Source organism: Pistacia vera, unplaced genomic scaffold (genome assembly GCF_008641045.1).
Source record: "Pistacia vera cultivar Batoury unplaced genomic scaffold, PisVer_v2 Contig223, whole genome shotgun sequence".
NCBI lineage: Eukaryota > Viridiplantae > Streptophyta > Magnoliopsida > Sapindales > Anacardiaceae > Pistacia > Pistacia vera.
Window position 1 is genome coordinate 3,395,398 of NW_022196028.1, and position 13,731 is coordinate 3,409,128.

Here is a 13,731-nt window from a genome sequence, read left to right on the forward strand (position 1 = left end):
ATTGTTGGAACTTATTCGAGAAAGAAATTTGAGCTTGAATTTGAAGAGTCAGAAAAAGAGAGTACTAAATAAGTTAACAATTTTTTTCTTTTCTTTTTGTTTTTGTCTTTTGTTTCATGCGTTCAGAAATGACAAATCTCCTCACCATATTGGTTTTGTCCTCTTTTGTTCATTTTTACAATTTAAAAACCAAATTTCATCAACCAACGTTATTTTTTGCGTTTGCGAATAAGTGAAAACGGAAGGGTCAATAGCATTCATAAATGAATGGAGCCCCTTAGGTTCGCACTCATCTCTGCCAAAATTTTGACCAAGACATTTCTTCTCATTTGATGTCCACACTTGACAGGGGTGTAATCGAGTCGAGCCAACCCAAGATTGGGTGGCTCAAGCTCAGCTTGGATGCTACAATGTTGAGCTCATGCTCGATCGAGCTTCAAATATTGAGCTCGAGCTTGAGCTCGCCTACTCTAGCTCAAGCTCGGCCTAAGCTTGAGCTGGTGTTGTTTGATCCAGTCCCGAGCCCGAGTCGAGCTCAAGCTTGAGCTTATCTTACAAAGTTAAAAATTATGACAACAACTGGATACTTAAAAGAAACCAAGACAGAAAAGACTAAGCTTTACAAAGTTAATGAATGATCCCAGTTCTTTAGCATGCTTAACTTGGCATCAAAGAGTGCAAAAGAGGAAGACAGAGATGATACCAGTGAGAAGAACGAAACGAGATAGAGAGATTAAGGAAATTTGGGATTTAGGGTTTTTGAATTCTGAAATTAAAATTGGATTCAATATTTCGATTGTAGAATGTCATTTTGTCCTAATTTTAAAGGCCGAACCCCACTAGTACTGGCAAAACTTGCATACATCCTCTGTCGAGCTTGGGTAAACAGCCGCTTGAGTTGAGTATTGGGGAGCTCAAACTTGGCTCGACATTGTACTCGAGCTGCTTGAGCTTGAGCTACTCACAAGGGGCTTGGCTCGTCTTACATCCTTACTTGTTAATATGTCAATGTGTCATGGAAGAAGCTTGAGTTAAGCTCATCTTATTCTTAAGCATGAGTTAACTTCTCCGTTCAGAAAATCATGCTCACTTAAGTAGATGTCGGTATAATGTCAAATATCAATCACTCTTAATGAGTCTTTTATGTTTAGTATAAGGAGGAGACCAAAACAAGAAAAAAGGAAAAAAGAACCTTAGAAAAGTAAATACGAATCAAAGAAGAAGTGGTCTCAAAAATCCAGGCTTTACTTATCAATTGTTTAATTCATACTCTCAATCAAACAATACCCACTAAAATTAGTGACATTGTCTCACTCATAATCTAAACTATTGATGTAGCCAAACTACTCTCATTAGCCTCCTGATTTATGGAGTAAACTATTATTCATAACTTGGTTTTTTATTTCAATTGATGAGATCTCCCGTGCGTTGTGCTGCGTGCAAGAGATAGCATTCGGTAAAAACGTTCCGGATACTGATTTGGAAAGAATAAGTAAAAATGAAATATCTGAGTTTCTGCTGAATGTTTGAACCCCTCCCTGAAAGACTAAAAACTCTCATCTTGCTTTCGTTAAATTGAGTTGCATCACACTCAGCAATACGAAGATGCTACGAAAGACTTTTACGAGAACTTTTGTGACATATATATTGTGAATTTCGCAATTAAGACGAGATTTATAGTTTCGTATTGGGTGGAGGGCACGGTTTACTTGCATAAAATCATTTGGCGTTAAAATCGGCAACCTGAAAACCTTGTGAAATACTTTTGCGGGAAGTTTTGCGATACATATATGTAATGAATTTCACATATACAAAGATGCTTGCACTTTCGTATTGAGCGAAGGACACAGTTTAGTTGCATAAACTCGAGTTGCGCTGCAACCGGCAATTTGAACACCCTACAAAAGCATTTTACATCATACATATAGTGAATTTCACAAATATGAAGAGGTTTACGCTTTCGTATTGAGTGAAACACATAGTTTACTTGCGTAAAATTGAGTGGTATCACAATCGGCAACACAAAAAATGCTATGGAAGCCTTTTACCAAATTTTTTTTTTTTTTTTTTTGGATAAGTAATCTTTTATAGAAAGGGGAAAGAATGTAAAATAGGCCTAAAAGTCGGCCAACCTACCTCAGGACAAGCCCTAGGTTAGGAGCAAAGGAATGATACTAAGTCTACCTCTAATCTTCTCTTTTTCCCATTCCGCTTGGCACTTTTACCAAAACTTTTGCGACATACATGTAGTGAATTTCACAATTAGAATGAGATTTTCACTTTCATATTGAGTGAAGGACACGGTTTACTAGCATAAATTAGAATTGCACCGCAACCAGCAATTTGAAAATGCTGTGAAAGCCTTTTACGAGAACTTTTGTGACATAAATATAGTTAATTTCATAAATATGAAGAAGTTTGTGCTTTCGTATTGAGTAAAATGCACGATTTACAACTTACCCCCAAAAAGGAAACACACGATTTACTTGCATAAAATCGGGTGGTGGCATCACAATCGGCAACTTGAACACTACGGAAGCCTTTAGCCAAAACTTTTGCAACATATATATAGTGACTTAGGCAATTAGAATGAGATTTGCACTTTCGCATTGGGTGAAGGACACGGTTTTCTTGCGTCAAATCAAGTTGCGTTCGGCAGCGCAAAAATGCTATGAAAGCCTTTTACGAGAGCTTTTGCAACAAATATATAGTGAATTTTGCAAGTACGATGAGGCTTACACTTTCGTTTTGAGTGAAGCATGCGGTTTACTTGCATAAAAGTAAGTGGCATCACAGTCTGCAACTCGAAAATGCTGCAAAAGCGCTTTACCATTACTTTTGCGGCATATATATAGTGACCTGCACAGTCACAAATGAGATTTTTTTTTTTGTTAAGTAAGTAATAACATTAAAAAGAGAAGAAAGTACGAAGGCCTAAAAAAAGGCAACCAGCCTATTTTGGGACATGCCCCAAAAATAGGAGTCAAAAGAAGCACAATGAGATTTGCACTTTCCTTTCGACTGTAAGGCATGTTTTACTTGCGTAAAATTGAGGTGCGTCAATATTAGCAGCATGAAAATGCTATGAAAGCCTTTTGCTATGACGCTTGCTAGCTCTTTCTTATTTAGTGTAGGACAGGTTTGCTTTCATAAAATTGAGTTGTGTCACATTTGGAAATGAAGACGCTACGACAGCCTTTCAAAAGAACTTTTACAGTATACATATATTTTGAATTTCGCAATTACGACGAGATTTCTACTTTTGTATTGGGTGGAGGGCACAGTTTACTTGCATAAAATCACACGGTGTCAAAATCGGCAACTTCAAAACCCTGTGAAATCCTTTTGCAGGAAGTTTTGCGACACATATATGTAATGAATTTCACATTATGATGATGCTTGCACATTCGTAATGAGCGAAGGACATGATTTACTACTTACCTGTAAAAAAAAAAAAAAAAAAAGAAACATGGTTTACTTGCATAAAATCAAGTGGCATCACAATCAGAAACACGGAAATGCTACGGAAGCCTTTTGCCGAAACTTTTGTGACATATATATAGTGAATTTGGCAATTTGAATGAGATTTGCACTTTCGTATTGGGTGAAGGACGAGATTTACTTATGTCAAATTGAGTTGTGTTTGGCAGCACGAAAACCCTGTGAAAGCTTTTTACGAGAGCTTTTGCAGTATATATATAGTGAATTTCGCAAATACGATGACGTTTGCACTTTCGTTTTGAGTGAAGTACACGGTTTACTTGCATAAAAGCAAGTGGCATCACAGTCTGCAACTCGTCAAACGCTAAGAAAGCCTTTTACCATAACTTTAGCGGCATATATATAGTGAATTTCTTTTTTTTTTTTGTTAAGTAAGTAATCATATTAAAGAAACAAGAACAATGTACAAAGGCCTAATAAAAGGCGACCAGCCTATTTTGGGACATGCCCCGAAAATAGGAAACAAAAGAAACAAGCCTACAAACAGCCATCCGCTCTAGGGGTTTATCAAAAACCACAAAGGGAGATAAACACCAAGAAGAAAGAAAAGAGAACACCAAAAATCCCACCTACCATAGGACACCTCCCCAGGTTAGGATCATTAAAAGAAAAACACCAGGGAATTTCACAATTACAACGAGATTTCTGCTTTCGTATTGGGTGGAGGGCATGGTTTACTTGCATAAAATCACGTGGTGTCAAAATCGGCAACTCAAAAACTCTTAAAGTCCTTTTGTGGGAAGTTTTACGACACATATATGTAATGAATTTTACATATAAGATGACGCTTGCACTTTCATATTTAGCAAAGGACATGATTTACTACTTACCTGATAAAAGAAAAAGAACAAACACATGGTTTGCTTGCGTAAAATAGAGTGGCATAGAGATTTACACTTTCGTATTGAGTGAAAGACACGGTTTACTTGCGACATATATATTGTGAATTTCGCAATTACAAGGCAATTTTTACTTTGTATTGGGTGGAGGGCACAGTTTACCAGCATAAAATCATGCGGCATAACCCTGTGAAATCCTTTCATGGGAAGTTTTATGATACATATATGTAATGAATTTCACATATACGATGACGCTTGCACTTTGTGCCGCAACCGGAAATTTGAAAATGCTACGAAAGCCTTTTACGACAACTTTTGCGACACACATACAGTGAATTTCGCAAATACGAAGAGGTTTGTGTTTTCGTATTGAGTAAAACACTGTTTGCTTGCGTAAAATTGAGTGGCATCGCAATCCGCAACTTGAAAATGCAACACAAGCCTTTTACTGAAACTAGAATGAGATTTACACTTTCGTATTGAGTAAAGGGCATGGTTTACTTGCATCAAATCGAGTTGTGTTCGGCAGCACGAAAATGCTATGAAAGCTTTTTACAAGAGGTTTGGCAACAACTGTATAGTGAATTTCGCAAGTACGGTGACGCTTGCACTTTCGTTTTGAGTGAAGCACACGGTTTACTTGCATAAAAGCAAGTGGCATCATTGTCTGCAACTCGTAAACGCTAAGAAAGCCTTTTACCATAACTTCAGCTGCACATATATAGTAAACGCTAAGAAAGCCTTTTACCATAACTTCAATCTTTAACGCTTTTTTTTTTTTTTTTTTGGGTAAGTAAGCTTTTATATATAGTGAACTTCACATGTCCTGGCTGGTCTCTAAGATAAAAGCGTTAAAGGTTGAGCCTAAGAGACTAAATAGAAAGGAGTTCTGGAACATGTCGGAAAGAGTGAAATCTAGAGATGATCTAGCCCAAGTTCAGGAAAGGCTTGTTGTGGATCCGGTTGATGGTGCTCTTTTGCAGGAGGAGAAAGTTAAGGTGGCAAAGATGGTCAAGCTTTCAAAAGCCAAAGAATCATTAGCCAAGCATAAGTCTAGGGTCAAATGGTTACGGGAAGGGGATGCCAACACTTCTTACTTCTTTAAATCGATTGCTGGATGGAGGAATAGAAATAAGATTGTCTCCTTGGAAATTGGGGAAGATTCGGTTACTAGTGATCAAGATCGAATCAAAGTGGAGTTTGTGTCTTTCCACCCAAATCTTTTTGAAGATAAGTGTGCGGGCGTTTCCTATGAGGGCATGGAGTAACTTATCACCCCTGTTATCTTGGAGGAGGAGGCCAACTCCATGATTAGTGAGATTTCCAAAGAAGAGATTCAAGAGACCATGTTTGGAATGAGTAAAGACAAAGCACCGGGGCCAGATGGTTATGGAGCTTATTTCCTTAAAAAAGCTTGGGATATTGTAGGTCACGATGTTGTTAAGGCGATCCAAAATTTCTTCAAGTCCGGGAAGATGCGTAGAGAGGTGAATTGTGCCATTATTGCTTTAGTCCCAAAGAATGAAAACGCCTCATCTTGTAGTGAGTTTCGGCCGATCTCATGTTGTAACACTATCTACAAATGCATCTCCAAGATTATGGCCAATAGAGTTAAAAAAGTTTTGCCTCAGTTCGTCAACAAAGCCCAAGGTGCCTTCGTAGGGGGGAGGAAAATTGTGGACAATATCCTCTTGAGCCAAGAACTTCTCCACCACTATGATCGGAACTCGGCTAAAGGGGCTAGATGTGCAATGAAGGTAGACCTTATGAAAGCTTATGATTCTGTAAGATGGGATTTTGTTATTAAAGCTCTAGAGCTTCTCGGGTTTCCTTTGAAGTTTATTGGATGGGTAGAGGAGTGCATCAAAACTCCTAAATACTCTATAGCCGTTAATGGGGAATTAACCGGATTCTTTAGCGGTTCCAGAGGGCTTAGGCAGGGAGACCCTATCTCTTTGTGATTGCCATGGAGGTGTTATCAAGACTTCTAAATAGAACAACGGCTGAACCTTCTTTTAAGCACCGTTGGAGCTGCAAAGAGTTAAACCTAACCCATCTTTGTTTTGCAGATCATTTAATGATCTTTTGCCACGCGGACGAAAACTCTCTTGGTATTGTCAAGAGAGCACTGGATCGTTTCACTTTTTGGGTGGGGTTAGAAGCAAACCCCTCAAAAAGCAACATTTTCTTCTCCGGGTGAATGAACGGCCCCCTTGTTTGCACCTATGGGGAAAGGATTATTTATGATGCGGGGATTGCTAAGGATGCTAAAGTGAGTTCTGTGATTGATGGATGCAACTGGAAGTGGCCAACTGCCAATTCTTGGGCTCTTATTAACATGAGGAATTTTGTGAATTTCACTCCTTCTGATGTTGATAACAAGATTTGTTGGACACCCTCACCTTCAGGCGATTTCTCTACCAAATCGGCTTGGGAGGCAATTAGAGGAAGGAGAGCAAAAGTTGAGTGGTGTGACTTGGTGTGGTTCTCAAAGGCTATTCCAAGATACTCTATGATCTTATGGATGGCTATAAAGGAGAGATTACCTACAAAGGACAGGTTGATGAGGTATGGGGCTACTACTAATGCTAATTGTTGCTTTTGTAACTCATCCATGGAATCTCTTGACCACTTATTTTTTGCATGCCCTTTTTCTAAGTCTATTTGGAGCAAGATCCTTAGTCTTGTTGACCTTGGTTATGTGGTTAGAGCCTGGCATGATTACATCCCCCATTTGGCAAGGATATGGAAAGGTAAGAGTCTAAAATTCACTTTGGGTAGGCTTTGTTTAGGGGCTACGGTTTATTGGATTTGGAGGGAACGAAATTCGCGAAGTTTTAGGGGTGACCATAAGGATTCTTTCACCATAATCGATGCTATCAAAAGTGTTGTGAGAGATAAAGCTATGGACCTTAGGAATGTCACAGCATCCTACAGCAATAGGAAGCTGGCGAATGATTGGGGCCTCCCTAGATCTATTTTCAAAGACGTTTGTCAAGTTCTCAACACCATTTGAAGATTGGATTACAAAGGGTTACGCAGAAGGGTTTTTGCTTGGTTGTTTTGTCTCATCGGTAAAGAGTTTGATTTCGTGTTTTTCTTTTAATGATCCTAGCCTAGAGAGGTGTCCTATGGTAGGTGGGGTTTTTGTGTGTTCCCTTTGCTTTCTTCTTGGTGTTTATCTCCCTTTGTGGTTTTAGATAAACCCCTAGAGCGGATGGCTGTTTGTAGGCTTGTTTCTTTTGTTTCCTATTTTCGGGGCATGTCCCAAAATAGGCTAGTCGCCTTTTATTAGGCCTTTGTACATTATTCTGTTTTTTTTAATATGATTGCTTACTTATCAAAAAAAAAAAAAAAAGATCTTGGCAGAGCAAATTCCTCTTCTATGCTGGTCAGATAATTCTCATTAAAGCCATTCTTTTTAGCATTCAGGTTTATTGGTCATCTGCTTTCATGCTCCCTTCAAACACCCCCAATGAAATTGATGCTAAGTTAAGGGCTTTCCTATGGTCTGGGACTGACATGAAAACCTCAAAAACCAAAGTTGCTTGGGAAGAGGTTTGTGTCCCTAATGAAGAAGCTGGGTTGGGGATTTTGAGAGCTAAGGATTGGAATAAGGCAGCCATGATGAGACATGTTTGGAATCTTAATCAATTACGTAGTGGCTTCGGATGGGTTGAGTGGATCAAAGCAACCTACTTGGCAAGGAAGAGCTTTTGGGAGATTCCTATACCTTTGGATGCTTCTTGGGCTTGGAGGAGTATTTTGAAGCGTAGAAGGGAAGCTAGAGAGCACATCAAAGCCATCATTGGAAACGGTCAAGCAACTTATGTTTGGCATGATAATTGGCACCCAAAAGGCCGTCTCAAGGATAGATATGGCAGCCGCATTGTGTATGACTCGGGGCTACATCATCTTGCTAAGGTGTGCGAGATTTGGGATGGGACAAGGTGGAGATGGCCAACTGCTAATTCTTGGGCTTTGATGGACATGAAAAATTCTATCGACTTTGATCCGAAGGAGGGTGAGGACATCGTTGTTTGAAAGCATAATGCATCCGGTACGTTCTCTATGAAATCGGCCTGGGAGGTTACTCTTGTGCACCAACACCGAGTGGAATGGCATCACCTTGTATGGTTCCCAAATGCTATTCCACGACACTTCATGATCACGTGGATGGCATGTAAGGATCGGCTTCAGACCAAGGACAAACTGACGAAGTATGGAATAGCTTCTAGCAATGTGTGCATTTTTTGTAATCATGGGCAAGAAACGATCGATCATCTCTTTTTTGCTTGCGCTTTCACTCGAAGGATTTGGAACTGAATCCTTGGGCTCTCTTCTCTTGGGTTTGCCACCCGGCCTTGGAACGATTATGCTGAGCACATAGCTAGTAGGTGGAGGAAGAATAAGCTAAAGCACTCTATAGGGAAGCTAAGTTTAGGGGCCGCCGTTTACTCTATTTGGAGAGAGAGGAATAGCCGGATTTTTTGTGGGGAATGGAAGGATGCACATACTGTCTACAACTCCATCAAGAATGTGGTGAGGGAGAGAGCTATGGATCTTTGCAAGATCATAAAGAATACCTACAATAGAAGACTTGCTGAGAAATGGGGTCTCCACATGTCTATTTTTAAACCATCCCATGGGAGCTAATTATATGGTTAGTTGTTATGTGATGGGTTTTTTGTCTTGTAAGGGGATTTGGTTAGTTTACAACCCGGCGGGTGATTGTGCTAGAAGAGGCTTCGTTGACAATTGGACCTAACCCAGGGCATGTCCTATGGTAGGTGGGATTCATTGTATTCTTTAATCTTCGCTTGGTTCCATTCCTTTGACAAGAGAAATGGGAAAAAGAGAAGATTAGGGGTAGATTTAGATATTATCATTCCTTTGCTCCTAACCCAGGGCTTGTCCTGAGGTAGGTTTGCCGACTTTTAGGCCATTTTTACATTCCTTTCCCCGTTCTATTAAAGATTATTTACCCAAAAAAAAAAAACTTCACAGTCACCAAAGAGATTCACACTTTCCTTTTGAGTGTAAGGCACGTTTTACCTGCATAAAATCGAGTTGCATCACAATCAGCAGCATAAAAATGCTAGACAGCCTTTTGTGATGACACTTGCTTGCTCTCTTATTTAGTGTAAGACACAGTTTGCTTCATGAAATTTAGTTGCGTCATGTTCAACATGGAGATGCTATGAAAGCCTTTTACGAGAACTTTTGCTGGCACACATATAGTGAATTTGACAAATATGTACTTACCCAAAAAAAAATTTTTCGCAATTATGAAGACGTTTGCGCTTTCATATTGAGTGAAACACACAGTTTACTTGTGTAAAATCGAGTGGCATCACAATCTGCAACTCGAAAACACTACGAAACTCTTTTACTGGAAATTTTAGAACATATATACAGTGAATTTGGCAATTAGAATGAGATTTGCACTTTCGTATTGAGTGAAGGACACGGTTTACTTGCGTCAAATCAAGTTGTGTTCGGCAGCACGAAAACACTATAAAAGCCTTTCACAAGAGCTTTTGCATCATATATATAGTGTATTTCGCAAGTACGATGATGCTTGCACGATCGTTTTGAGTGAAGCACAGGGTTTACTTGCAAAAAATCAAGTGGCATCGCAATCAGCAACTTGAAAACTCTACGAAAGCGTTTTACAATCACTTTTGTGGCATTCTTGTTGCATCTTAATCAGCAGCACGAAAATGCGACAAAACCTTTTGCAATGACGGTTGCTTGCTCTTTCTTCTTTAATGTAGGACACAGTTTGCTTTCATAAAATTGAGTTGCGTCACATTCGGCAGCACGAAGATGATGCAAAAGCCTTTTGTGAGAGTTTTTGTGACATGTATATGTTGTGAACTTTGCAATTACGACGAGATTTCTACTTTCGTATTCAGTGGAGGGCATGATTTACTTGCATAAAATCATGTGGCATCAAAATCAGCAACTCAAAACCCTAAGAAATCCTTTTGCGGGAATTTTTCCAACACATATATGTAATGACATTTGCACTTTCATATTCAGCGAAGGACACGGTTTACTACTTACCCGAAAAAAAAAGAAAAGAAAAACATGGTTTACTTGCATAAAATTGACTTGCATCACAATCGGCAACTTGGAAACGCAATGGAAGACTTTTACCGCAACTTTTTTGACATATATATAGTGAATTTGTATATTAGAATGAGATTTGCACTATTGTACTAATTGAATGACACGGTTTACTTGCGTCATATCAAGTTGCGTTCGGCAGCACGAAAACACTATGAAAACCTGTTATGAGAGCTTTTGCAACATATTCATAGTGAATTTCATAAATGTAATGACACTTGCACTTTTGTTTTGAGTTAAGCACATGATTTACTTGCATAAAATCAGGTGGAATCACAATCGGTGACTCAAAAACATATGGAAGCCTTTTACCAAAACATTTGCGACATATATATAGTGATTTTGGCAATTAGATTGAGATTTGAACTTGTGTCAAATCAAGTTGCCTTCGGCAGCACGAAAACATTATCAAAGCCTTTTACAAGAGTTTTACATATATATAGTGAATTGTGCAAATACGATGACGCTTGCACTTTCGTTTTGAGTGAAACACTTGGTTTACTTGCATATAATCAAGTGGCATCAAATTGGCAATTCGAAAATGCAACAGTAGCCTTCTACTATTGCTTTTTTTTTTTTTTTTTTTGGGTAAGTAAGGTTTTATAGAAAAGGGGAAAGAATAAACAAAAGGCCTAAAAGCTGGCCAACCTACCTCAGGAAATGCCCTGGGTTAGGAGCAAAAGAATGATTCTATGTCTACCCCTAATCTTCTCTTTTTCACGTTCGTCTTTTCAAAGGATTGGAACCAAGCGGAGATTAAGAATACAATGAATCCCACCTACCACAGGACATGCCCTCAGTTAGGTTCAAAAGTATCAAAATACAAAAACCATATGCATAAGCGTTAATAAGAAGAATTCCTTAAACATTGACACTAACAAGGTAGGGCCCGTTAATGACACAAAGACAAAGCACTAGATCAACACCCCAAGTCTTGCAACTGCCAAAATAGCCTCTGCTAGCACAATCACCCGTCGGGATGTCATATAACCAAATCCCCTTACACCACAAAAAACCCATCACATAACAAAAAACCATATAATTAGCTCCCATGGGATGTTTTAGAAATAGACATGGGCAGTCCCCATTTCTTGAGAAGTCTTCTATTGTAAGTATTCTTTATGATCTTGCTAAGGTTCATAGCTCTCTCCCCTACCACATTCTTGATGGAGTTGTAGAGAGTAAGTGCATGCTTGCATTCCCCACCAAAAATCCAGCTATTCCTCTCTCTCCAAATAGAGTAAACAGTGGCTCCCAAACTTAGCTTCCCTATAGAGTGCTTTAGCTTATTCTTCCTCCGTCTACTAGCTATGTGCTCAACATAATCGTTCCAAGGTCGGTTGACTACCCAAGAGAAGAGAGCTCAAGGAGTCGGTTCCAAATCCTTTGGGTGAGTGGACAAGCGAAAAAGAGATGATCGATCGTTTCTCGCCATGATTACAAAAACAACACATTGCTAAAAGCTATTCCATACCTCATCAGTTTGTCCCTGGTCTGAAGCTGATCCTTACATGCCATGCACGTGATTATGGAGTGTCGTGGGATAGCTTTTGGGAACCATACAAGGTGATGCCACTCCAGTAGGTGTCCGTGCACATGAGCCCAAGCTGATTTTATAGAGAACTTACTGGATGCATTAGGCTTCCAAATAGTAGTGTGAATAAATAATAGTTCGCACTACAATTGCTTTTGTTGCATATATATAGTAAACTTCACAGTCACAAATGAGATTTTCACCTTCCTTTTGAGTGGAAGAAATGTTTTACTTGCATAAAATCGGGTTGCATCACAATCAGCAGCACGAAAACACTACGAAAGCTTTTTACGATGACGCTTGCTTGCTCTTCCTTATTTGGTGTAGGATTCTGTTTGCTTTTGATGCTTATTCACATTCAAGGCAGCCCATTAATCTTCATATGCGTCAAGCAAAGTTCATGGCAAAAGCCATTCATAATTCTAGAAGTAAATTGGCCAAAGTTCACATTTGACTGCCAGTCAATTGAGGTATGCGAGTCTTGCCTTTTAGGCAAGATGACCAAGTCACCATTCACAGGACGAAGTGAAAAGACTTGAATTGTTAGGCATCATCTATAATGATGTATGTGGTCCACTAACAGTTGAAGCTAGAGATAGATATTTATACTTCATCATATTTATTGATGACTTTAGTAGATATAGTTATGTTTACCTTATGAGAAAAAAATTTGAAGTCTTTGATAAATTCTAAGAATTCATTTTACTTTTTTTTTTTTTTTTTTTTTTTGATAAGTAAGTAATCATATTAAAGAAAACAGAACAATGTACAAAGGCCTAATAAAAGGAGACCAGCCTATTTTGGGACATGCCCCGAAAATAGGAAACAAAATAAACAAGCCTACAAACAGCCATCCGCTCTAGGGGTTTATCAAAAACCACAAAGGGAGATAAACACCAAGAAGAAAGAAAAGAGAACACCAAAAATCCCACCTACCATAGGACACCTCCCATCTTGGCAGAGCAAATTCCTCTTCTATGCTGGTCAGATAATTCTCATTAAAGCCATTCTTTTTGCATTCAGGTTTATTGGTCATCTGCTTTCATGCTCCCTTCAAACACCCCCAATGAAATTGATGCTAAGTTAAGGGCTTTCCTATGGTCTGGGACTGACATGAAAACCTCAAAAACCAAGTTGCTTGGGAAGAGGTTTGTCCCTAATGAAGAGCTGGGTTGGGGATTTTGAGAGCTAAGGATTGGAATAAGGCAGCCATGATAGACATGTTTGGAACTTAATCAATACGTAGTGGCTTCGGATGGGTTGAGTGGATCAAAGCAACCTACTTGGCAAGGAAGAGCTTTTGGGAGATCCTATACCTTTGGATGCTTCTTGGGCTTGGAGGAGTATTTTGAAGCGTAGAAGGGAAGCTAGAGAGCACATCAAAGCCATCATTGGAAACGGTCAAGCAACTTATGTTTGGCATGATAATTGGCACCCAAAAGGCCGTCTCAAGGATAGATATGGCAGCCGCATTGTGTATGACTCGGGGCTACATCATCTTGCAAGGTGTGCGAGATTGGGATGGGACAAGGTGGAGATGGCCAACTGCAATTCTTGGGCTTTGATGACGAAAAATTCTATCGACTTTGATCCGAAGGAGGGTGAGGACATCGTTGTTTGAAAGCATAATGCATCCGTACGTTCTCTATGAAATCGGCCTGGGAGGTTACTCTTGTGCACCAACACCGAGTGGAATGGCATCACCTTGTATGGTTCCCAAATGCT